Source organism: Nomia melanderi, chromosome 6 (assembly GCF_051020985.1).
Source record: "Nomia melanderi isolate GNS246 chromosome 6, iyNomMela1, whole genome shotgun sequence".
NCBI classification, from domain to species: Eukaryota; Metazoa; Arthropoda; class Insecta; order Hymenoptera; family Halictidae; genus Nomia; species Nomia melanderi.
The window spans coordinates 8529688-8555953 of NC_135004.1; the positions used below are offsets into that span (position 1 = coordinate 8529688).

Sequence of the window (26266 nt, forward strand, 5' to 3'; positions counted from 1 at the left end):
CGCGAGCCGGTTAGAATTTCAGCGCGGAGTTCTCGTCGCGAGCCGGGGATTACTCTTCAAACTGAAGTTTCGGCTCGATACGATTCACCGATGAATCGAGGAAATCGTTTCGCAGCCAGCCTCGAAAATTGCTCGAAATTCGAACAGCTCAGAGCCGAGCGGCGGAACGAAATTTGTTCGGCAAAACACGCGGCGAATAATGCAACGATGCCGGAAACGGTGAGTCCAAGTATTTTTTTAAACAACCCCGAGCGCGAAAAATAGGTCGACGAAATAAAAACCGGAGTCAGCGCATTTCCGCGACACTCGTTAACGAACCCTTTAATCATTTCCCTTCATGTCAAGCTGCTCGAGGAGCTTTGAAGTTCTTCTGCTTCCGGTAGGCGCGCGAGACTCGACGAGAGTGTATTATTTCGAGTGGATCGAAGTGGAATTATCCACCATGGATCCGGCTAATACCAGCAATCCTATAAAGCGAACGAAACCATTCGATAAGTAAAATAAGCCATGAAATTTCATCGCATCGAACTTTCCTCTTCTTAGCATGCTTTCCGTACACAGAGCGATTCTAAATTCGTGAGCAAGAGGGCAATTCTATACGAAAAAGTAAATGGAAAGGATAGAACGAAATTTTCTCGTAGAAAACTTAGTTTCAGAGATCGACTTCGGAAATAAAATCTCGATAACCTGTTAAATATTGAATAAAAAAATTTGAAGAACTAGGAGTGTATAGTAATATTGTAAACTTAGAAAATACATATCATTTTATATGAGGAAACATGTGAAACCATTTTCTGCAAGAAGCGTTTGTGTAGCTTCTACACTTAAATAATTTCCAAAATTCAAACTGTCGAAATGTTGAACGTGACAGAAGAATACGATATTCAACTTCAAATACGAATATTACCCATTGACTTCGAAAAAGGAAAAACCGGTTACAATCTGTCGAACAGTGTAATCCCTCTCGAAAACACTTTACGGAGTCTTCCAGCTTGGGACAAATTCCACACAGGCGGCCGAGTAGTATTTTATTCCGGATCGTAACTGCGTATCTTTAAACTATTGCTCCGATTGGCTATTGATTCGCGATTGGTCCCGAACGACGTAGCTGGCTGGCTAATGCGTCCCGAGAGTTTACGCGGATGCCTCGAATCGATGTCTCATCCAGCCGCGTACGTCACACGCGAAGGGTGGAGAAGGGTGGGCGGGAAACAGAGGAGATGCGGGCGAACCGTCGTTTTTTCAACAGTTTTTAATCGATGCACCCAATTACACACAATGCGCCGCCGTAGTACGCAGCTAATTTCTCGTTATCGTGCCGGATAAAACCGGACGTGTTTAACGCACGGAATTACAAGCATTAACCATGTGCACGACTGTACCAACTGCATTCATTCGGATCGTTATCGCCTGGGGAGATTAAAAACTTATGATCGACGTTCTCGTATAGTTCATTAATCTTTTCCCTTGTCATTTCTTTTTGAGCTATGATCGATCCAATTGCTTAGGCAATAATAATTTATGGGCAACAAGAGTTATAATATTGTGTTTCTATGTTTGCTCTAAAGTATAATTATTACATTCATAACAGAGGATTAATATTTAGTTTGAATTTAAGAGAATTCAATAATATTCCATTCGAATTCAACCGAATTGATTACTATTTACTTTGAGTTCAAACGAATTGAATAATATTTAATTTGGATTTAAAAAGATTCAATTATATTTATGTTTGGTAAATTCTCTTTGAAATCTTCGTGAGTCTGGCACGATACTCTCAGGAAAACAGATTAACCATCTATCATACCCTCCTCCCTCGCGCTGTATTGACTCCTTCATTTTCGGATATTTTTACTGCAAGAAAACACCACTCGAATGTACGAAGAAGATTTTACTGGTGTCTTATAGAGGTTTATGCGAACGATACTTTTTGGTATTCATGTTCGAGCAAACATGATTGGCACCTGACGTGATCAGCCTATTAATTTGCAAAGTTTCAGGTGTTCAGCGTGAAATTTGAAGAGTTCCCTCGTGTTGAGTGAATTTGATATAAATCGTTCCCTGCGAAACGTAATAATAATATTTGAGGGTTTAATACACGAAGAATCGTTCCCGGAAAGAATTCGTAGATCTCCCGCAAACAGAAAGGTACATCGCAACGATTTATAGGACGGGATTGGATTTTATTGGCTCTTGGAATCCTCTTAAACGCGTGTAATCTCGCGTGTAAACGGGCATGAACTTTTTATAGCTGGCTACAACTGTTTTTCGTCAATAACTGTGAAACCTTAATCCTTTGAAGTTCATTCAGTACAAACATTTTATCACGTTATAAAGATGACGTGTTATTTCTTGGTAACAATACCTTTCTATACGATAATTATTAGCCAGAATTTTGGAATTGTCTGGTGATTTCCGTTAAAATTATATTACGTAACAAACTTCCTCCAGATTAAAAAAGAACGTTTTGTTAGTAAAATGACTGGATATGCACAATGTACTTACGCATTATTGCGCGTACATTGCACAAACTTGATTCTTTCAATGTTACCGCATTTCAAAAACATTCTACTTCTGTAATGTAGTAACAATGTTTTTAATAGAAACTGAACAGACTGATTCTAAAAGATTCACTGAAAAATTTGACATTTCTTTGAAATTTTAATTTCGTTCCTAACAATGTAGCTCATTCACGAGATAACAACTTAACACTAATTCGGACATCGCAAACTGTGTAAACTGTGAATATAACGTATACTGGACAGACAGAAACCAAATTGTTCCTGTTCCTGAATTGATTGACTATGTACAGAAGCCAGCACGCTTCTGGATTGACTATACTATTTGAATATATTGACTGACTGGTTGCATAAACCTGAGTGCTTCCGTATTGAATCCTTACTAAACTGTACCGAACTGTTCACAGAAGCTTGTCGGTTTCTGTACTGAAACTTGAATAAAACTGAACTGCACCGACTGTGACCCCAACGCAAGAATTGACACAAGACTGATTTTCTGATCGAAGTTTTCACTGAGTTTAGCTGAACTCTCCACCAAAGTTCACTTCGGGGAGTTAAAATTATTGAAAAAGGAACATTTCCATGGCAATTATTGCGTTTCGGGGCGGATCCTAAAGAACTACGTTACACACCACGAGTGTGCAGAGTGCAAGGGTGGTAGTTAAACGACAACCCTTCACCTCTTAATTGCAAGAACCGTCTCAACGTTGAAAGTTTTGAATTACGGCGTACACATGGGGGTTGTGGCACTGTTATTTATGTTGTGCAATTAAAATTCGAAGAAATTCGGAAAAAGATGTGAAAAATAAATTACTGTAAGACGGGAGATAAGAGAAAATGAAAAACCGAAAATTCACCTGAAAGAAATCCACAAATATTAAATAAACAATCTTGACGTCTTGCAGAGAAAGCTAACCGAGAAAACAAAATCATGCGACAAAAATAGTTGATCGAAAATTAGTTTGAGAAATTTTACAGTACGGATTCTGTCAATACAGTGTAACCTAATTTTCACCTGTTTCGTTTCCTTTCGAAAATATCAAAAAATTGCCAAAGCGCGGGGAAGAATAAATACAAAATTGACCAGCTGCAATTGAACGTTGTTATGTAAAATAAATTTCACATCAGTAAAAATAGCGCGAATTCATTGGTTAAACCAATATTTTCCTCGAAAAAACGCCCGTATCGGCTTCGAGAATTTCGGGGTTCCCGGTCGACGGAAACGATTAAACGGGTAACGCGTTTATTGTGATTTTATGTGGCGCTATAGCGGTACAAAATGCTCGGCCCATTTCGGTGAACGTGGCTCGAAAGAGAAGCCCGTCCGAGATACTTATCAACGATCGGAGAACCGAATTTCCGCGCGATAGCGTGCATTAGATAATAATAATAATAATAATGGCGGTGATAATATTAGATAACAAAAATTATTTAGATCCGTTCGCGAACAAGTTAACCGCGCATAATTAACGGGCGAACCTTGCCGTCGTGCCCGAGCGTGCCAGGTCGCATTGATCAAACTAATCGGATCAATACGGCGAGATTATTATCGTTGAAAATGAACGGGGATAGGAATTATGCGATCTTTTTCCACCAGTTCTCCTGCCATTCTATCAGCTCATTACATCGTTTCCCAGCTGCTTGGCCCGTATTATTAATTTTTTTCTCCCCTTTCTCTCTTACTCTTTCTCTCTTTGTTCTTTTCTTCTCGTCGCAACGAAAATGGACCAATTTCTATTGTTTTCATTAACCCATTGACTTATAATGTATAAAATTCATGATGAAATTTTTGAATTTGACAAATTTATGTATTATTAACTTTGTTAAACATGAATTAAGTGTTTCTTTTGTATTATCAATCGTTAATCTTTGGAGTAACCGTAAACAGAATGAGCATCAAAATATTTTCTTTTCCTAATAAATTATTAATGATAAAGTAGTTGTATTGATCATAGTTAAGAAATAAATCATAGGGCAGAGTGTAAAAGTTTTAAACTCATTGGACAAGGAAGAGAACTTACAACACGTGCTTACTTACCGAAAATTCCCTTAAGAGGTAATTGGTAAGAAAACCGTTGCAATTATACGGATAATTTGCTCCTGCGACGTGTTCTTTCATCTGGATGATACATTGTACGGATTAAACGCGGTAAATTAACGCGACAGAGGAAAATTAAAGACGCTGAATGTTTCGCGTTAATCAGCCTAGTTATTGTGTCCCACGCTCTGTGGATCTGGTTTTCAAAATCCTCGAGCTCAGTTCGTGTAGTAGTTCCATTAACTCATCTTCCTGTCTAGCTATGTGACAACCTAAGTTAATAAATTATAGTCCTTCACGATCACATGAAAATATAATTTCCTGTGAAAGTGTAAATTTAAAAATTCAAAAATATGTTTCACATATTTAAAATAACAGACCTAAGCTTTGAATACTTTCTGATGAATTACTTTCCTTTTACTCGTAGAAACTACATTTCAATCGTAATTTAATTAACTTTTTCCCTAAATTATATTCTCCGCTAGTCCTAGTTTTTGCGGGTGCTTTCATCGGTAGATGGACTTCAAAATGAAAACCATCATACTTATTCATGATGTAATAATTAACGAAAATAATTTCAATCATTTCCGTTTCACACTTTTACTGCATATACTTTCGCCTGTCGGATCCACTATACCGAAAAAGTTCATACAATCACGGCGCAGATTGCAGTCAGTTACGATGCCACTCAGTTTACGTTCCATTTCTCGTCATAAATCTTTAACGAGGCTTTTTAATGTCGCCAACTTTCCATGTTCCCGGTAAGTTCGAGGGGAGCGCACTTTTCGAGGGTTTTGACGTTTTCAGATATCCCCGAAAGCCCGGAGACTGTCACAATACTGAGCTAAGTTACACAACAAGTTCTATGACAGTTTGACGCGAATCTGGCGCAACTTACAAACCCGTAATATCACCGCAAGGTGTCCCTGTTAAGTAAGGCCATAGTAATTTACAGTTGTGTCCCTGGACACGGTGGCACAATATAACCAGAAACAGTTCATAACAGTAATGTCCGGCAGATGTAACTAAATATTCTCACGAAACTCGACATTTGATGTAATAAATACGATTTCGACTGTCAATTCTTGTGCATATTCATCAACTTTCGGTGGAGAAATATTTTCCACCTCTGAACACGATCATGTATTAGACCACCTTATAAGTAATATGATATGATATTATTATCATGATATTATTAATATCAATATCGTTTCTTGCGATTTTTTAAAATTTTTCCAACGTTTTCAAAAATTAGCAATCGTTTGTAATATTATCACACGTTACAAGCATCCATTTAATAATTAAAATGAAAAATATTTCGACGAAAATGATATTTTAATTAACACGTAAAATATGACTTTAAAATGTTTACAATTAGTAACACATATGAAATGCAAGTTAATCAAGTGCCAGGAACGGTAATGAACGCTGTGAACGCTAAAGCGTTTTAAATATTTTTTTCCTCTCAGTTGCGTTACTGCATACCTCTGTGTATGATTTTGTATAATTTTCACGCTGTTAATTGTTAAAAATCACCGTGAAGAAAAACCGTTTTTCTTATGAATAAGCAAAATTACGCGACGCTTTTATATCTTGTAAAACGTATCAATGGGATTTCTCCAAAACCTTCATAATATCAACATTTTGCACTCGAAACTTTCTTTATTAAATATTTATCAGTGTTTTTATCAAATATCGATGATATTTTTAATAATAAAGCATGGAAAGAATTATGAATAAATTATTAATATTATATAATAATTATATTAATATATTATACAAAATATAGTACTGAATGACAAACTTTACAATTTCCCTGCAACCAATCGACTGGAAGCCATCTCTAGAGTGCAAAAGGTTAACATAAAAATACAACGAAACAATTAACAAACCGTTCACCTAGAACACTCACCTGTACAGTATCCAGTAATCGAAACATTGACATAGCAGCCACGTGACGTCAGAGTTCCCACACATTATCTAATCACGCCGGCGATGTCTATGATTCGCACATTCCCCGAACATTGCATCAACATTTCGACGGTTCATGTTCACCGTGCACAACGCCAACGAACAACGACAAACATTTATTCGCATCATATAAAGAGAAAGATAAGTAAAAGTAATGTTTAAATTAGTTGACAAAGTTCGTCGCGGTTCAATCGCTCCTCATCATCAAGGATATTAACGCGGCAGTCGGTGAATCCCAAAGTCGTCAATTATACTAGTTAACCTGGCCAGTTATTGTTAATTAATTGATCGTTACACGGTTTACTTACGCAAATTAGTTTGCATTATGCGGATATTTAATATGCAATTTTCATTTTCGCGGGCGCCGCTGAATCACTTAAAACGCAATTTCGCCGGCCGGCTGGCCGGCTGGGCGGGCCGGGCGTAAATATTCATGTAATTTTGATGCAGTCCATTTAATGCGGCGCGATTAAAAATCATTTAACGAGACAGATTTTCAACGCTGTAATTATGTGCCTGCTGCCTATCCCCAAAACCCCCGTCCCCTTTTAGCTGCCGTTAGGACGCCGAATGAAACACGGGCCTAGCCGTGGATCGCGCGACGAAATAAATATTATGGCGAAACACTGCCGGTCCGCCTCCATAATTGCTTCATCCCTTTCGCGGGGGTATTACCGACGCTTAAGAAAGCCCGAGATTGCGTGGGATGCGAGGCAGAAACTAACTTTCGACTTCCCGCAGTCATAATTGGTGTAAAAGCTCTCGATCATTATTAATGCTCGGCCGGGATCGACCCGCAATCGGAATTTCTGCCAAAGCTCGGAACTGCGAGGGAGAAAAGGGTGAAACTTGCAGCGGTGAATTCGTGATAGAAAACTGGCTGGGAGAAACAAAACTGGTAAAAATGTAAAATATGGACGCGCAACGAATGGTAAATAGAGTGAACGGATCAAGGAAAGGGACTGGTTGCGACTGAGTGTTCCACGTTTTTGTAAGAAATATTTTGCTAAGCAAATAGAAAAATAACCGTAACGGTGCTAGGTGACAATAAAGTTACCATTTGTAAAGAAAAAAGGTTACATTAGAAACTAATGCAAAGTATTATTAAATGTTTCTTGGTATATTTTCTTTTGGGAACAAGAAGCAATAGACAATGAATGTTAAAGAAATTAACGCGTACAAAGAAATAAAATTACGTTGAAAACTACAGTAACAATTTACTAGATTCCAGCGACGCTTGACCGATGGCAATGACCTTCGTAAAATAACACACGCAGTAACCGTACCGGCGCAAGGGGACGCGGATACAACCGAGCCACCGTTACGAAAATGATGTTTGTATAATTTTCAATTTAGCGGCCACCGTCCCGCGAGTCGGCCGCGCCTGCCATATGAAAATTCAGGTGATCACGAAAAAGAAACAACGGTTCACAATTTGCATTCGGGACGAGTGACGAGGGACCGAGCAGAAAAATCAACGTAACCGTCAACGAAGCGGGTTGCCCCTGTATCTAGCACTCACAAACCCCACAACTTCACGAATCGAAGAAGGAATCAACACCCCGGGTACCAGACAACAAAAAAAAACTGCCATACCAATTCAAAGTTCAATTTATCACCGATTCTATCATCCTCGAGGAAAAAAGCCGACACACGAGAAATAGCTTGTCGCGAGTATTGTCATCGAATTGTTTCGATCCTCGTTACACTGGAACGTAGTCGTCGCACGTGAACAGTCCCGACGGAAATATGCATCTGCTTCTGTTTAGTTACGTGTTTTCTTTTCCTTCACGTGTCACGCACTCAAGAAATAGAGGCAAATATCGCGCGAGGTCCCTGGCACGTGAACGACCAACACACGGATATCCGAGTCCCGTTTTCGTCCCGTCACTCGTGCGCCCCCGATCCGCCGGCAAGTGCGGACCGTGAGAACGAAGGGCGTCGCGACGCGGATTGCACTGACTCTCGCGGAACCTCCGCTTCCCGCAGAAGCTTCCAACACCCCCTCCCGCGCCGGCGTTGGCCTTGCTCAGCGGAGCTTCCACCCCTCTTCCGACGACCGCTACACTGTCGTCAGCCACCCCCTAGCGAGCCTGCTAGCAGCGCAAGCGCCCCAGCTTTTGTGCGGACTCTGCCCTATCCTAATTCATATCCACGTAAGTACGGCCACGTACAGCCGGCCAGGACAACGAAAATTTCTCGTTTTACCACATCGTCTTGCGGTTTTCACGGATTACGGAGCCAAGCGCAGCCCGGGCGGTCCGGGCATTTTTTTATGGTGTAAAACGCCCGCGTCCAATGGCCGCCATCCCCCAACCCCCTCGTTCCCGGGGACAACTGCGGCGATTCATTGTCCCTATCCGCGTTCCACGACTCCTTTCTCTCTGCACCCGCATCTCGGCGATTCCTTCACGCACCAGATACCTGCAGCTATTCACGGGACACGTCTTTTCAGAAAAAATTGGGACGTGCAGTGACTGTCGATGGCGGATCCTTGCGAGTCGAATTTTACATGTTTCGTTTTCTTTATTTTTAGTGGCTGAAGTGTATCGACGGGGGTAGTTTCTTCAGGGGTTGTAATTATCGTGGTCTCCTGTATAATAATCGAAAAATAAGGATGTAGGGTGTTCAATAATCTTTCATAAGAATTTCGAAATTCAGAGTTCAAGCTTTATCAGTGAAAAATAATAAAAAATGTACGTTAGAACTTCTCAGTTCAACTTTCACAATTTGCGAGGCAAAGAATTCGAGAAAGAAATATTTGTATGAGCGACGCCTAATGAAGAGTCGCGAATCAATGATCACCTTCGCCCAGTGAATGCAACCAGGCGCACCCACCGAAGGGGCTCTCGGTGGAAAAGCACGAACTTGAAAAATCAGATCGTTAAATTGATAAATCGAGCATAGCGGGTGCACCAGCCGATGTCTTGTAAACAGGCGCAGTAATGAAGCATCCTCCGGGGACCGGGTGCGAGGTGCGCGTTAGATTTTCCGTTTATCAACGACGAAGGTTGATCAAAACTCCGGTTCGTCGAGTGTAATGCAGGCAATATGAATGCGCCGGCCGCCGGTGGTAAGCCAGGTCGGGAATTAAAATTACCCTGGAGAATGCTTACACTGCGGCTTAACTAGGCCTCCTCTTCCCACTTCCATTATTTGCCGACTCGAGTAAACCACTTTTCCTCTGTGTGCCCCGCGTATTTACATACTTCTCCGTCTCTCTATCAACACGCGATCGCGTCATTTTTTCTCGCTCTCTTTCTCTCTCTCTCCCTCTCCCTTCTTTTTTCTTTACTTTTCGTTTCCTTGCACGCGTGCACACGCTCCGATACACGCGTTTGCACCGACACGACACGTGCGTACCGTCCCTCTTCTGTCCAGCCCCGTATCGCACTCTTTCCTCTACGCTTTCGCACTTTATCCAGACCGCAGACTTTGTTTTATCTCGCAGCCCGGATACAGCGAGCCCGCGGGCTTATAAACCTGGGCCCGGAGTTGTCCAGGGATCCCGCCGCGCCGAATTGCACAAGTTTTAATTTCCTCGTGCGACACGCGGCGCGACGCGTCGCGTCGGCACAATCGTTGAACTTATTGCAACGCGAACGCGTTACGAGTGCTCTACCCTCGCGTTATTGCCCACCCCTGATACTGTCGGCATAGATGGTCGCCTGACGTGCTCGGTGCTGCGTGATCGCTGAGGGATGGGATTCAGTGAAATCATGTACAGAGGTTTTGTTTGTGTTGATTTAATACTTTATCCCTGAATATGTATTTTTTCCCGTAAATCAAAGAGAGGGCCAAGAATAACTACCTTCAAGTGAAATTGAAGCTTTTCAGTAAGAGAAATAAGATAAGAGGTAATAATAATAATAATTAGCACTTAAGCTGTCAGCTATAAGCAAAGATTCGCTTGTGGCACAATTTTCCTTTATCGTTAAGGCGTTTCCTAGTTTCCCGGTAATCTAAAATGTTTCTGGTATCTATGTGTACCATTCGCGTCGAAAGGGTTGATTTTTATTGTTGAATGGTAAATGAGATTTGAGAGGAAACGAGCGATGGAAATTTCTAGTTTGGTTTAATACGAATTAGGGTTATTTGGTGCACGTAATTCGAAGTTGAATTATTTTGCTACCGTCAATGCTTAAGCTTCAATGTAAACGCATTTGCACTTGCAATCAACAAAAAGTGTCTTCGTAAGGATTTAATCGTTGGAAATTCACCAATATTCAACATGCTCTACAATTTGTCACTTTAAAATTAATTTATCGCATAGTTACTTGTCATTACAAATGTGCTATCGATTTGTCTTGCCGTCAAATTCCTGTCGATCGGAATAGCGCCGGTGAAACCTGCATCGGTGACTTCAGTGTAACCTTTGGAGACCTTGTACGGGCTTTAAGAGCAGTATAGTAGTACTGTCAATAGTATACTGATACGTATAGTAGTTTGATAGTATACTGGTAGTAGTAAATGTGGTTGGCTAGGGTTACACTGAAGTAACCAATACCGGTTTCACCGACCCTGCTTCTATCGACAAGAATTCGCCAACAACTACATTAGCCGATAATAATATCAATCAATCGATAGGAAATTTGTAACGACATAGGTACGCCTAACCACACAGCAATCAATATTAAAGTGACAAGTAAACCACGGATTTTTACGCAGATTCAAATTTTCTACCCCTAAAGTAGTTCTATCCCACAAATATTATAAAAAGCTCTACACTTTGAATATTTTACATATTTTTTCAAATCGTACGCACTTCGTAAAATACTGAACTTCCTGTCCCACAAATGCATAAAAGTCCGCAGTTTAGTGGTAAGTTATCGTTTGTTAAATTCTAAACGATTAAAGCAGTGTCGGTAAAACCTGTATCATCGATCCCGATGTATCCCTGTCGCCTGAAATCCATGCGACCTGAGACCACCAGTCGCTTTCTCGTCGATTGTCCAAGGAAATTAACCCCCAGGCACGGTGTTATCCACGAAAATTTCCGTGGACGGTTTGGGGCGTTGCTTTTGTGACAAATGCGCAACGGTGCCGAAACGAGGGCTGTTCCCTCGGCCCGTGGCACCGAGCGAAACGCCTCCGCTCGCGCGAGGCCGGCCTGAATAATGCAACGGTTACGTTTCTTCGGAAGCAATTTCGAAGTAACGGCCCTTAACAATCTCGAAATAATGGCCGGGGCGAAATAAATGTTCGAACGGCGGCTCGGGGCCGGGTCTGGCGATCGGGGAAAGGATATGATTGCGATATAGTTCGATACGACGCGGCGGAACGGATGGAACGAAATGTTGAAATAAGAAAAATCGTTACGGTTTCTTGGTCGGTGAATAGCGCCGCGCCGGTGCAATTGAATTTATTCGGGGGCAGAATTTCGTGGACGCCTGGCGGATTTAATTTGGATTATCTATTCGCGAGTTCGTGTAAAATCGATTTCTCTTTGGCAATGAGAGAGGTGGAGTAATTTGGATGGCCATGATTAAGTGGGATCTTTTTTTTTTAGTAACGAAACAGAATTCACGTTTGTCAAAAGGATTCGGAAGAAAAATTTCAATTTTTTCAATTCAAACATGTTATGGTTTATGTGGCAAATGAAAGTTTGATGCAGACATTAATTGAAAAATTTTTATGGAAACATTTCGGTTTTTTAAATTATCCTTTTGATTTTAATATTCCCTTGTTTCAGATTTCACTGCTGTATAAACCTCACTACCAACCGCGGAATTTTTTAATCGATTAATCACTGTATTACATAGTCCGACTATTTGTTACTAATGAAACGCAGCGAATTCCACTTTCTGAAACAATTACGCAGTCCCGATTGATCCTAACGATTCGTACATTTTCGGGCTGTTGTGCATATTTGAGTGAAATAACATATTTGGGAAGCATACCCTGATAAAAGTTTCTCTCGCGGTTCCCGCATTATTGCGCAATGGGCGTACCGATGCGAATCTGATGAAACTATTCCTACTTGCACGAGAACTGCGGATTTAAAATAGTTCTAAATTTCCAAATTGGATTACACGTTCGAATGTCTGGAACCGATTGAACGCCAATTTTCCGCTCCACTTGCAATAGATGTTACAATTTCGACAAACTCTATTTAAAATTTGGCTGATGTTGTATTAACAAAATATCCAAAGAGAAATTTAATATTCTTTCAAACATAGCGTCTGCGATTGTCAAGAACAAGAATTGTTAAATAAAATCGAAACCATGTCAACGCTTACATCATAATATCGTGTCGCTACATCCAGAAAATATAGAGCAAGAGAAACCGGACCGTATTTGAGCTGCAGATCTGAAACTGTGCCAGCTGGATGAACTTACACCGAAATGAATTGGAGATTGAGTATGCTTTGCAGGGAACTTCAGTACCGCCGACTAGAAACGCTCCCGCTCCTTCATGAAATTCATCAGTATCTTACGAGCTTCATAAATTCCCAAACAGTCTCTAAATCGTTCGCGAACTTCGTGTTATTTGTTTCAAAACTTTGAACCCGAACCGCCGTATCCGCCACGATTTCCCTTTTATTCGGCAATAATCGGAAAAATTATTTGTTTCCCTTCTAGAACTCCGATCGTAGCTTCGCGAAAATCTTACGGAATGCTTTCCATCGAGGCGCAGCTCGCAATTCCTCGATCGATTCCGATATGATCGCGTGGAAGCTGTAATTGCTCAGCTTCTTCGCAGAGACATGGAAACTACATTTCTGAACCGATCGGTTTCGTCGTTCGATCGTTGATTCTCGGTACTCCGACTCCGCTCACGGGACAATAGAGAGAATCTGACGATATTAACTACAATCAGAATGGTCGAAATTCTATATAAGAAAGACCGAATACAAAGTATTCAGCTACGCTTTCTTCTCAGCACTTCAAGTTTCATTTCAATGCAATGCAATTTATTCCTTGAAGAATTCGGCGTTCAATACTTGTAGCAAGCAATTTTCTATTCAACTGTAATCTCTTCTATGAACCATTTTGTCAATCTTTCGCTGTAATCAACTAGTCAATGTTATTCACAGGTCGCAATATAAGTGATAACTTCAGTTCATCCTAAAATTGAGAATTAACATAGGCAACACTAAAAGTTTCAGCCAAAAAATCACCAAATCGATGTGTAGTCAAATGTGGGTAATCTGAGTCAATCTCCAACATTATCGTAAACGTTACCCTCGATCAATCCCCAGCTTTTATAAACTAAAATTAATTTACCTCGCGATGCACCATTTTTTCGCATGTCACGTCATTAAATCGTGAAAATAACACGAGGTTATTGCAGCAACCCGAACGATCTAATACCAAGTGACAAAAAGTGTTTGAAACTAGTTAAACTCGTTCTACGCGAGGTGGTCGAGAAAATTTATGCTGGCCACGTGCTTGATTCATCCCTAAAGTTACTCGGCCCGCGTCGGTTAATTCCACTCAACGGCGGAAGAGGGGCGTAGAGCGCAGAAGAGACGCAAGAATGAGAACGTGGTGGGCGGCGAATGAGAGACCACACCGTGTCCATCCGAAGCTACCGAGGAATATTCCGGTGTTGACTGTATCGATAAAAGAAACTAGTCAGAACGATCCAACTTTGCGGATCTCTTTACGTTATCTATCCTATTACTCGGTTATGTACTTTGTTACTTCGCTGGAGACTTCACTTTGAAACAAGAAAAAGGAGATCATTAAAAGGGGACAGAGACGGAAAGCACGCGAAACAGTGAATAAAGAAGGTGGCCGGGAAACCGAGTCCCCCGTGCGACATCTACATAAATTTTAATCGGCCTTTAGACCAAAGAACTGTTTCAACCAGAAGTTTCGAAGCGGTAATTAGCCGCGGTAAATATTTATGAAATGTTTAACTTACAACTACGTTTCAATACGGCGGCCGTAAAGCATAATAACTGGAGTGTGGATGATTACGCATTTACGGTAAGCAAACGTTGCGTGAAGTTCGATAAAATCGATTTATGTTCGACAGAGATTTATTGTTGTTCTTTACTTGGCAACGTTACTTATTCAGCGTGCGCCTGTCTAATACTGTTTCTTATCGATTTGTTGGAACCGTGAATTCGCATCAATATCTGCGTCCTATCAATATCTTTTATCTCGCAGTTATTATAAACCTTCTATGACCCATTAATCAAAACGTGGAGTAAGAAATGAATTAGAAATTCTAATTCGATACTATAGATCGATAACGAATCACCGTTAAAACGAGAATAGTGAAGAAAATACAAAGTTTAGGAACGAAACCATTGTCACGAGTCATTAATAATTCTATTAAAAAAGCAACGTAGGTTCTGCAATCGAATCGTTTACGACAGTCATTTACAAGATATCATTTCCCATTCGTGGTCATAAAGGATTTCGCGAACAGTTCCATGAAGAACACTTCATTTCCGCAAGAAAGTCATAATCAGAGCCAACGTTCCTCGGAATCGCGTCGAGAATGAACACCGACTCTCGTGTAATTTGATAAATCACGGAGGATCATTCCAGGAATTGATAGAACCCCGACGACGAGTTTGAACGGCGGTCACCGACGCAGAAACAGTTCGCCGGTTGAATCTGAACGGTCGTGGCCGGTCCGTTGGTGCGCGATCCCTTTAATCAGGTGGGTGCATTTTTCTTCCGGTAAGTGGCGATTCTCTTATCTGGCCTCCCTCCGCCGAATCCTCCTCCCCTTTCTTCACCGGTTGCCCTGGCGTTGGTGCCAAGCAATGTAACTGCTGCTGCAACTTTCCGCGATTGTTCCGTCGTAGCTGGCTGCCTTCGTGGGAAGAACGAAGGAAGACAGAGTCGGCTGGGAGAGAGATGGAGAGATAGAGGAAAGAAGAACCGCTGGACCCAACCGTAAAAGAGGAAACTGGAGTTTCGTTGGAGCGAAAGGGGAGGAAAACGGAGGGGTAGAGATGCACAGTTAGCGACTTTATTTAGCCAGGCATGTAAACTCTCCTCGGACGAAGGAAAAAAATATTACAAACATTTAACGTTTGAATGTACGAGAGTAGTATTATAAAAACGCATAAGCGGTTCGAGCTCTACGGAGAAAAGAGGAAAGAAATCACTGGTTTTTCCTCGGCGAGAAACGCAAGGGAATGTTAAGAAATTTTGTATTTTAATGAAGGCACCATACGTACACTTTGTTAAGCGACGCTCCTGTTCATTGCACGAATATAATTCTGAAACATTTTATAAGCTTCATCCTATCACTAAATCAGTTGGACATATCTTTCTCACAAAAACTTATATCACAATAAAAAAAAAATATATTCATTGATACTATTTTTTGATTGATACTAGGCACTCTGTATCAGATACGAATTTCGAGCTTTCAGTTGCTTTAATTTCTCGCCCATTTTAACACGAGGAATAAGCTTCCCTCCATAACGTCGCGCAGCATGGCAAAGCTAGCATCATTCTTAGAACCAATGAAAGCTGTTCCACCTTTCTCTGATTATTCAACTACTCATCGCTACCTCACGGAAACTTGAACAAAACGCTGACATTCGTCCACCGTAAGGCCTCTCAGAGAAAGAACAGAGACACGCGAGCTGTGCAGCTGGACGAACTGCGTCGCACGTCCACGAGGACAGTCAAGGGACAAATTAAGTTTCGGAAGCCGAGGGACCGAGGGTTAAACTGGTATCTCCAGACTCAATAGAATCTACGGAGTGCGCTCTGGCTGGGAAGTTGCGAAACGTGCGAATCGGTCTCGTAGTTAATCCGGTCTCGATTCCCGGGGTTCCGTAGGTTTGGTCTACGGGTCCCTCGTAAAACCGACGATGTCGGAAAACACGTCTAGCCGACCGTGAATTCCCATATCTACATGTTTACGGAGCGCTGCGAGTGAACAGCGCGGTGCAACGCGAAGCGATGCGATGCGCCGAATGCCCCTGAACCCAGGGTTAGCCGATTTATTGCAAGATCGAGGGACTATGACAGTCGTTTCTCTTTTCGTCGTCAGCGGCGAATATTTGCGCGCGTGTCCTTCGTCCCGGAACGACGCGACGGACATCGCGGGAAATAAACGGAGACGGAGGCATAATTGCCGAAGCAAACTGAAGCAGATACGGAGCATAAAGTCGAACGAGGAAGCCCCGAGCAGATATTCTATGGAGCGGGACTCAATTTGGTCCGAAAGAGGAAAAACCGCGCAATAGCTTCGGGGATGATCCCTAAAAAGATACGTACCCGTTCAGCTCGAAACTTTTTAGTACATTGTCCGCGATGACGGCTGAATCGGCGATCATCAAAGTATTTATGCAATTGAATCAATTTTTGTAACGAAGTGGACATTGCGAAATTATTGTGCTTAAATTGCGGTTAAATTCTGGTTCAACCCTTTAACCGTATATGATAAGTAACTTTTGATTGGACAAATGCTTTTCATCACGAGATAACTCGTCGTGGGACTCTGAAAATGATGCATGTAGATCTAAACGTGATAGATAGGTGAATTTACTGTGGTCATGACGAGTTCACTCGTTAAAACGGATTTTTGATAAGTCAGCTACGCAGTTACATTAACATTAAACCAACTGAATGAGGAAATCTCCTACTTTTCTCTTAGCAACGAATTGCCATTTTGTTTATTTTCTTCTTTTGTTACTTCATAAGTCTTGAATTGCGGAAAAAGTACAATTCAATAAATACCTTTCTTGCTTTTGTAAAACATGATTTTTAATCAAATCTATTGTATGAATTCAATTAAAGTTAATAAAGAAAGTTAGGGTTATAGTATTTATCAGGCGGTTGCCTAAGTGTTAATTCTGTGGCATCTCATGAATTCAACGAAATTCGGTTGTTTAATATGTCATCGAAAAAATTGACATGACGGTTAGTGTTAAAAGAATACGTACTGTCTATTACAGTGATCTTGGCACTCTTGTCTGAGTGGTCAAATTCGAAGGCGCATGCTACCCTCACACGAATTTTCGGTTTTGGTATATGATTAGCTGAGGCGCTCATTCACACCAATCGGGTCACAATTGGAATTCACAGTTGGATTTCTCAGAGCGACTGTATCCGCCTTTATGACGTCACGAGTGCCAAGTTCCCAGCAACTGACGGTAATACTGGGTCTACATTAGGTGGAGGTGTTTATCAAGAGAGTAGAGGTTTGTTTGCTAGATATTCGCTAGTGATCTTGCTCGTATAACTCTTTGCGGAGAAATTAATTCGCCCGCTAGGCATCGATACTCCACTATCCGCGGACAGAATAAAAACTGTGGTACGAGAAAATTTTCGGCTACAAACTTTTTGTTCTGATCTGACGGCACACCGATTAAATGGAGATTATTATATGGATTGTTAAAAAGGGACGATGTTAACTGCGACAGTATCCGGCGAAGATAAAAAGGATAGAGGAAAGTTAACGCAATCTCGGGAACGTACGACCGAGAATCTCTGCTACAAAAACGGCGAAGTTTTCTTGGTGAAACTTTTCGATGGTGGATTCGAGTACTCCTGTTCCTAGGAGAAAACTTATGGTCTTAAAGCGTGTGCTGTCCGAGGGATCACGAGGAATCGTTGTTCTATAGGAGGATGCAATAGCATCGAAGTTTTTGGGATTAGCCCGGCGAAAAAGGATGTTAAACAGAGTTGAAAGCGGTTTCTCGAAATCCCAGAGAAGTTTTAAGCACCGCGCGCAATTCATTGCTTTACGACCCGTCTTGTCCCCTCGAGCATTAATAATTAACGTATATCTCTCTCATAAAAATGGCATAGAAACAGAATAACGTGTAATAAATACACAGAACCTCGCTCATCCGATTAGATTAAACATCTCACTCAACATTTTCCCAAATATATTTGAGGCGTTTATTTTGAAAGTGGCTGAAGTCCATTTAAAAAAAAAAAAAATCACGTTAATCGTCATGGTAGTTACAGTTCTACATAAACTTTTTAGCTTTTAAAAGTCTTTTCATCTTTTTTAAGTGTACGTACGCCACTTTCAAAATAAACGGTTCATTTGTAGAATTGGGTCGTGTATATTCCATGACATTTAAGAATTCGAATTGTCAAGTACTGATTTAACCAAGATACTGGACAAGCTAGATCGCAGAAAATAGCGACTCGGTTAATCGAGATCACGCTGCAGTTTGAAACGTCCTTTATAATTTTTGATATGACATTCTGGTTCGAATTACCAAAATAGAGTACATGTCGATCTCAACTGGATAAAGAAAGTTATTGCATGAAATGGTCGAGTCGCTTCGCGCCGTTGACGAAAATAGGGGCGACCCGAATGAGGAAACCGCGATAGCAATAATCGTTACGTGCGGGCTATTCTAATAAAAGGATTCTGCCGAAATGCTCGGAAAAAGTGGGTTAGGCAAAAATATACGGTGGACGAGCGGGGGACAAAAAGTTTTCCCAGGTGCTTCGACGACGTCGTGTAGGTCATCCGCTGACTAGGACAGCGGCCATCGGCTACACACACACACACACACACACACACACACACGCACGCAACGGATATAAGATAGGAAATAGAATAGGCCCTGTCCGTTGCATGGTGTGGTGTGTTGCGTGTTTCGACTCCGTGAGTTCCGTTACATTCGGAGTTCCAAGATTGGAAAACTTGGTTCCACCATTTCCTTCTCCTTCCATCGACATCGTCCAGTCCGCTCTTCGTCCATTTTGTTCGGGCGCAGTATTTCGATTTTTGCCCTTCGTTAACGTTCCTCTCACAATTTCTCGCGTTTCTTCGAGTTTCTCGAGAAAAATAAAGTACCTTTCGTTTCGCTGGTGGAACTTTTATCGAATACATCTATAATCTGGAAGTGTACCTTGGAATAGAGTATTTTCGAGGCCATTCGGAACACGCTGATTTGATCTATATAAGTTTTTGCTGCAATACGTTTTGACTAGTGTTTTCAAGAGAAATTGAAAAGTAAATTGTAACAGGAGTCAACAGTTGCTACTCAGAAGCGAGGGAATTAATTGAAATGTATCAGTCGCTCAGAATATATATTCAATACATATCTATTCAATAGTAAGTAACCCATGATACGCAGGTTAACATTAAAATAAGTAATCCAACTTTCGTACCCGCTTATACTCTTCCAAAAATTAAGGATCATATAATCATAGGCATAACATCTTGAAAAAGGAATAATTAACCAATCTCATCCTTAAAAAGAGCCGAATGCGATACCAAAGTTCGACCATCTCGGTATCACATAAATCGAAAGGAAAATATAAGTGAAAAATAACATAGTAGAATCGTTCATTATACAATCGAGAAATTTATTAACAAGAATATTTCAGCGCAGGAGTCCGCGTTTAAACGACTCAAATGATACTGGGTCTCGCAACGCGGCGACTTCAATATTGTGCTAGAGAGCTCCAGAGATGCCGATCTCCGTTGAGACGTTCAAAGGAACAAACCTCGAAACTTCACGAGATAATAGGATTTTAAATCAACCGCGGAACAGTATTGCTCGGTGAACCCGCATAGTCTGTCCCGCGTGGATTCCAACAAACTTCTCCGAACTATCCTTTGCTCGAACACTTAAAATATGCATATCGAATACGGTGAATCACTAGGCGCTGCCGCGCGGCCATATTATACATAAGACAGGTACTCCCAGGCTCGCTCGCTTATTGTAGTTTCTTCCGCATTTATTAGAACGGCCATTTTCTTTCTTCCCGGTTGCGCATGCTGATTCTTTGCCGGAAAGGCTCCCCGTCTCTCTTGCCGCCGTGTTTGCCAAAGGGGAATCCTTTGCATCGAGGAAATCTCACGGGTTCATTTGGCAGTCTGGCTCTGTTGTGTAAACAGAAGCCAGAAACATCAAGGACGAGCGAAGCGCGGCACGCCCCGGCGCGCTATCTAACCTCCACGCCACTTTGTGCCTCTGTGGAAGGAACGATTGTATGTACGGCAGCTTCGAAAAACAGTGGCATCAGCTCTCTCCCGACGAACTGTTGAATATTTAATCTATAGAAGGCGAGGCAACATTCCCCGCGAAACGGCCCGATTCCGCGGCGGAACGGATTTGCTCGTGTACACCTTAAAAACGCGGTTCCCGTATAAATATGCATCCCCGTTAAAAGGACGCTGCCTGCTCCGCGCGTGATTCCTATCGATTGTCTATTGGCTCGCGTCGAAGCTGCATTTCTGGAGCTGAGATATGTCAAATTACTGCGAAATATCACACGTAGTACTGTACCTTGTTTTCGAGGCTTCAATACTCAACTTTGGAGCTTTGAAAACTCGAGTCTTGGAAACTTTAAAACTCAACCTTCAAACTTTGAAAGCTCGAATCTTTGAGGCTTTAAGACTTAACCTTCAAGCTTTGAAATTCGAGTCTTGAAAGCTTTAAAACTCAAACTTCAAGCTTTGAAATTTCTAATCTTTGAAGCTTCAATACTCAACTTTGAGACTTTGAAAGCTCGGGCCTTAGAAGCTATAAAACTCAACCTTGAAATTTTCGAAGCCTTCAATGTTCAAGTCTTCATACTTGGAGCCAACCGTTGCTACACAGCACTGAAAATTCGAAATTTTAAGCTCAATCTTCAAGCTATCTAAAGTTAATATTTTTCCGGTGTTATTGTAACAACAAACAGCTCGAGTGTTCGTGGCCACAATTTTCAAGACTCGAAGCTCATGACTCATTTTTAGAACACTAATCACGCGATGTCCCTCGACAATTTTTCCGGCCATAGATACCGGACGAGGTTCCTAGAAAGAGAAAGAAAAGGAACAAGGAAAGCGAAAGGAAATCCAATCGGCCATCATTTGACACCTCGCTGCGAGCTTTGGAGAATCGAAATGAAACGTCGGTGGCGAGGATGTACTACGCTTGTAGGACTGGTTCTGGAGAAGAGGATAGAAAGTCCAGAGAGGTGGAGAAAGAAATATAGTACTAGGTGCGGGAGGGGAAGAGAGGGAAATATATGGAGAAGCATGGAAGAAGGAGAGAGACGATTGGACACCGAAGGACCGAGCAAGAGGGAGACAAACGGTGAGAGAGAAATGTCGCCGTAATCAACGAAGCACACCGATTTCAACCTCCGAATGATTCCCGGCGGGGAAACGTGGCGCTGTTAAAGCAGCAAGATAAATAAACAGTCGTCGAGACAAACGTTTGACAATAGACGAGCTGTGCCCGATGCTGAGCATCAAACGTGAAATCTACATTAATTATCACCCGGAACTGCGGCATCGTTTCGACCTTTTACCGAGCACAAACCTTGTCTAGTATAATTGCGCCTGGGATAATTGAAAATCGCTGCTCCTTTTCTAGTGCCGTTCGCGTCGGAAATATACACGGGCAGGCGTTAATGAGTCCCCGTTGCGCGGCGGACAATTAAAAAATTACTGGGACGGTGAATTCGAATTATTATCGTCGACGTTTCTTTGTTTTTTATTTTTAACAATGATATTTTACAGTTTTTATGACAACTAACGTGGAACTGGGACATCCATTACGCGTATAAAACGCGTGGGTATCGCATAAAGTGTAGAAGGAATCCTTGATGCGCGAAACGAAAAATTGTCGAACTCGCACGAATCGCGAGAGTTTCTATGTTATACGATCAGATCGTTATCTCGAGAACTATAAACAACGAGACATATAAAGAGCAGCTCGAAGGGAGCGAGGGAAAAGGGTGCTGGCATGCGAATTTCAAATCCACTATCTATTGTCAAACAGGTATTAGCCGAAATATTCGGAAAAAGTTCCGAAATCAAGGATTCCGGTGTAATGTTTAATGGATTTCGAAACTAAAGTCGTTTCAGCGTCTGTGAATAGTTGTGATCTGAATATCCCGGTGCACAGCCAACGGTGCCCGAGCGCAAAGACAGAGAGAAAGACCAGCAACGATCGATCGACGTACGATGAAAACCAACGCGGTATCGTTAAACGACGCGCGCCCGTGCACCAGAGCCGCTTCGAAATAGCTCCATTGACTTTTTCCATTCTGTATAATCTCGGCAGAGAGTCACAGTCTTTAGCAGTCGCTGCCAATTCGGTTTATCCTGCGCCGTGCTTACATAATGCAAGCGCTGGCGCTTTCGCTGTTGTGGAACCGATGCGGGTCGCGTGGAGTTCCGTTAACAAAGTGCAAAGTTCCATGAGCAATTTTTGGAACCGTTGGATTTCAAGTGATCTTCTGTGGAACTAGCAATGATATTTTAAGTTTTTGCACACCGAGTTAATGCGCAAAGTCTTTGCTTTAAGATAGGATAATGGTTGGTCGCGTGGAGTTCCGTTGACACACCGAAAATTGTGATAGAAAGAAAAGAATGCAAAGTTCCAAAAGCAATTTTTGGAACCTTTGGATTTACAGTGATTTTCTGTGGACCCAACAATGATGTTTCAACTTCCAACGCGCGAAATTAAATTACAAAATCTATGCTTGAAAGGAGGATAACCGCCACGGTAGCGCGGCGTGTTGCAGTTTGCGACTTTCGATGATACCCTCCATACGCCGCGTAACATGATTTAAGCCTGTTACGGGTAATCTTTTTCGCGGTCGATCGAAATTGAAAATCCGATAATGGATACGATCAAATTTCAATCTCGAGGAATATAATTTATTGATTTAAAAATTATTGGTTTGTGGGATGAAAATGTTTATTCTTACTATTTCATTTTCATATTGTTGTATAGAGCGGTAAAAGAGATTGGTGTTCGAAATCTGAATTAGCGTAGCTTCCATTTGTAAAATGTTTCTATAAAGATGTCAACGTATAACTAATACAGTTGGTTGATCCAGGTTTACAGGATATTTAAAAGATGTTTCGTAATCTTCGGAATGCAAGAATTTCCAGAATGCAAATGCTGAGACTAAATTCTCATTTAGGTAATTTCGTTCGCAACAGAGGGGAATGCAATCTCCTAATGAGCAGGACAAATCCACAAGCATCGAATACGGAAATAGAATGTCGTATAATTTCATATATAGGAAATAATTATTGGTATCTATTAATTATTCGCTGGCTAAATATGGATAGTTAAAACTATTTTGCCTTACGCGGGGATAGAGGCAGAATCGAAACGCTTCCATTATTCGCCCCCGTCTTTGTTTGCCGGACAGTCAATTCGATCTGGTGAAATCCAATATTATTCAAGAGGTAAGAAACGCGTGAAGTAAGAGAAGAAAACAATCGAGATAGTTTCCAGTGGTTAGAGTGCTCGTCGCAATAAGGAAAGGGAAGCAACTGTAACTTGATTTATATGGGTGTTTCCTCTTTCTATCGAGTATCCGTCTTTGGTCTCCTCGTTCCTTTACCATGTCCAGCCGGAGTGTTTCGAGTGCCGTGGGTCCTCGGCTGGATCAGGTACATACATAGAAGCGCGAGGCACGATATTCCGATACCGTAATGTCGGATCGAATCGTGATCGTGTAACTGGATGCTCCGATCCACTCCGTACTCTCGAAACCGAAAGAAATTCGAATCCGATGAAACTAAAAGTTTCCTCGTTCGAGTGTAATAAGATTTATAATAACGTGAAATGCGTATATCGTAATAAGGTTTATAATAACATAAAATGTGAGTATCGCAATAAAGAAATTGTGGAACTTTATACATTGGTGGAAAATTTCGAAGTATAGAATTGCACAGGATGCTCACAGTACGAAAAAATAAATGAAATATTTTTATAAGTATTTTTTTTTTATTAATTATTAGTAAATTTGAAGCCGTTTTTAGATAAATTTGAAGTATTAACATTTGGAAATTTGAATTTGCATAAAAATCCCTAATTTAGTGATAAGATTTGTAATGATAAGAAAATTATAAGATTATATACGAGGAAAATGTAAACGTAATACGTTCCATGGACGAGAATAGCGTTGGACAGTTGTACAATGTATTTAATTGACTACCATAGTCCCCAACGACGATAAAATAACGATCGATAACGAGGCATGGGAGTCAAACTAAATGGAAAACTTGAAATTTCCCGGAATACTTGGCGAAAGTGGGCAAGAGCAAAGTGGCAAACTCGACGGACCGCGTGTAAACTTTAATCGTGTCAGCATGGGTTTAATTAGAAATTACTTAACCCAATAATAACTTCGATGGGAACCGGCAGTCTTCAAAATTTTCCTTCGTCCACTTCGGATCTCGTTTCAAGATTCCCGCCTTCCTTGGATGGATAACTTTCCCGGCAAAGAAATTTATTTTCCGCGGCAGCGAAATTTTGATCCGGTATCGTTGCTCAGCTGGTTAATCGGATGGAGACGGAAAGTCGCAATTTCATTTTTCCATGAAATTGGGAGGCGTTTCCCTGCGTAGGATCACGGTTCATCGAATTAAAACGGAACAACGCGGAATAATTGCGCCGACCACGGAAAATTTGCGGTACGAAAGGAACGTGTCAGCACCCATTGGCAAATTCATCCCGGCAAACGACTACGCGGGCTATCGATGGCCCCGAATTCAATCGGGGAAGATGAAATTGTTGTTGCTATCAATTGATTTCCCGATCGTCGCGCGCGCCGCGCCGCGTCCGTGCGTTTCGCCGCGCTTTCGGAATTGTTTTCGAAAATCATTCAATTGTATCAACGCGCAAAAAGAAATGCACAGGTTCTTTTCCTATTTTCCAAATTGATTACATGTTTTTATGAACTATTTCGTGTTCTGCGTATTGCCGGAAAAGCAACTCGCCATCTAACAAATTATTGTACACAAGATTTCTGACGTTGAGTTAAAAGAACAACGGATAATGATCTATTGTCTATATACAAGTGTATTATGATTTTTAGTGGTAGAATATTCAGAATATTGCACACTACAAGTTGTCAATTCATTTTCATTCTGAAATAATGTTTATATTGCTTCAATACCACGTTGAACTTGCAGAAATTGCGTAAGGCATAATTATCGACTGTACAGGGTATAAGAAAATTCAAATTCCCTAAAATTCATGAAATTATATAAAATGGCGATAATCGTTGAATTCGCGTAAGTTTAGAAAATAATAAGAAATATTCTAGAACTATTGATATTATGTTTCCTATATACCGGCGCACAATCGCTTCGTTATGAAACAACGAAATCCTTTTCTGCGGTAAACGTTTCGCAGTGCGTGGAGAATGGTATGAAGTGACAAAACCGGAAATTCCCACAAACACAGCCCGTAAACGCGGAATACGCGCGGACCTCGCCGGGCAAACGTAGAATACACTTAGGTGACTGGCAGTCAACTTTTCGATTCGCTCTTTGTGAAACGGATCCGACGTCGGAGGTAAAACGCAACAACTTCCACCATCGAAACTGTTGAACGGCAGCTTTTAAAAGCGTTCATTGTTCGCGCGAAAGAAAGGGATGAAACCCGGGCGATATCAAAACACCGGGATAAACGGCGCGGAGATAGATAAAAATTGGTCCGGTGTCCGTTTTCAGCGTAAAATGTCGTGAGCGTAACGTATTTTCCCAAAGATTTTTATAGAAAAACGAAATTGATATCCTCTGAAAAATGAAATCGATCGGAACCGATATCTTCTCTTCGTTCCCATTTTCCTCTGAAAGTCGGCCGGCCCAGCCCGAGAGACCCTCTACATCATTCGAAACCAAAGCATGTGTACCAGATAAGGAATCCGGCTAGAAGAATAAACCCTCAAATTGTTAAGAGACGGTGCAACAGAGGAGTAGCGAACAATTTCCCGCTCGGAGTCACGGACAAACGCCTGGTATCCTAGCAGATCCCAACGCACCACCAACAATATCGACTCCGCCCACATAGTGGCACCAGGTATAATGCGATGTCCC

The 26266-nt window shown here is 41.4% G+C and overlaps 1 protein-coding gene across 8 annotated transcripts in view; it reads right to left on the reverse strand.

Moving 5' to 3' along the window:
- LOC116431670 (uncharacterized) overlaps window positions 1-8476 on the reverse strand; it is a 312877-nt gene extending 304401 nt beyond the window's left edge. For 4 of the 8 annotated variants that reach the window (XM_076368501.1, XM_076368494.1, XM_076368500.1 and 1 more), the window contains exon 1: window positions 8125-8476. The gene's annotated coding sequence lies outside the window, so the exon portion shown is untranslated. Of the gene's footprint in view, window positions 1-7708; window positions 8094-8124 lie in introns of those variants that run through there. The other 4 variants (XM_076368499.1, XM_076368496.1, XM_076368498.1 and 1 more) reach the window with 3 other exon arrangements.
- Window positions 8477-26266: the final 17790 nt, after the last annotated feature.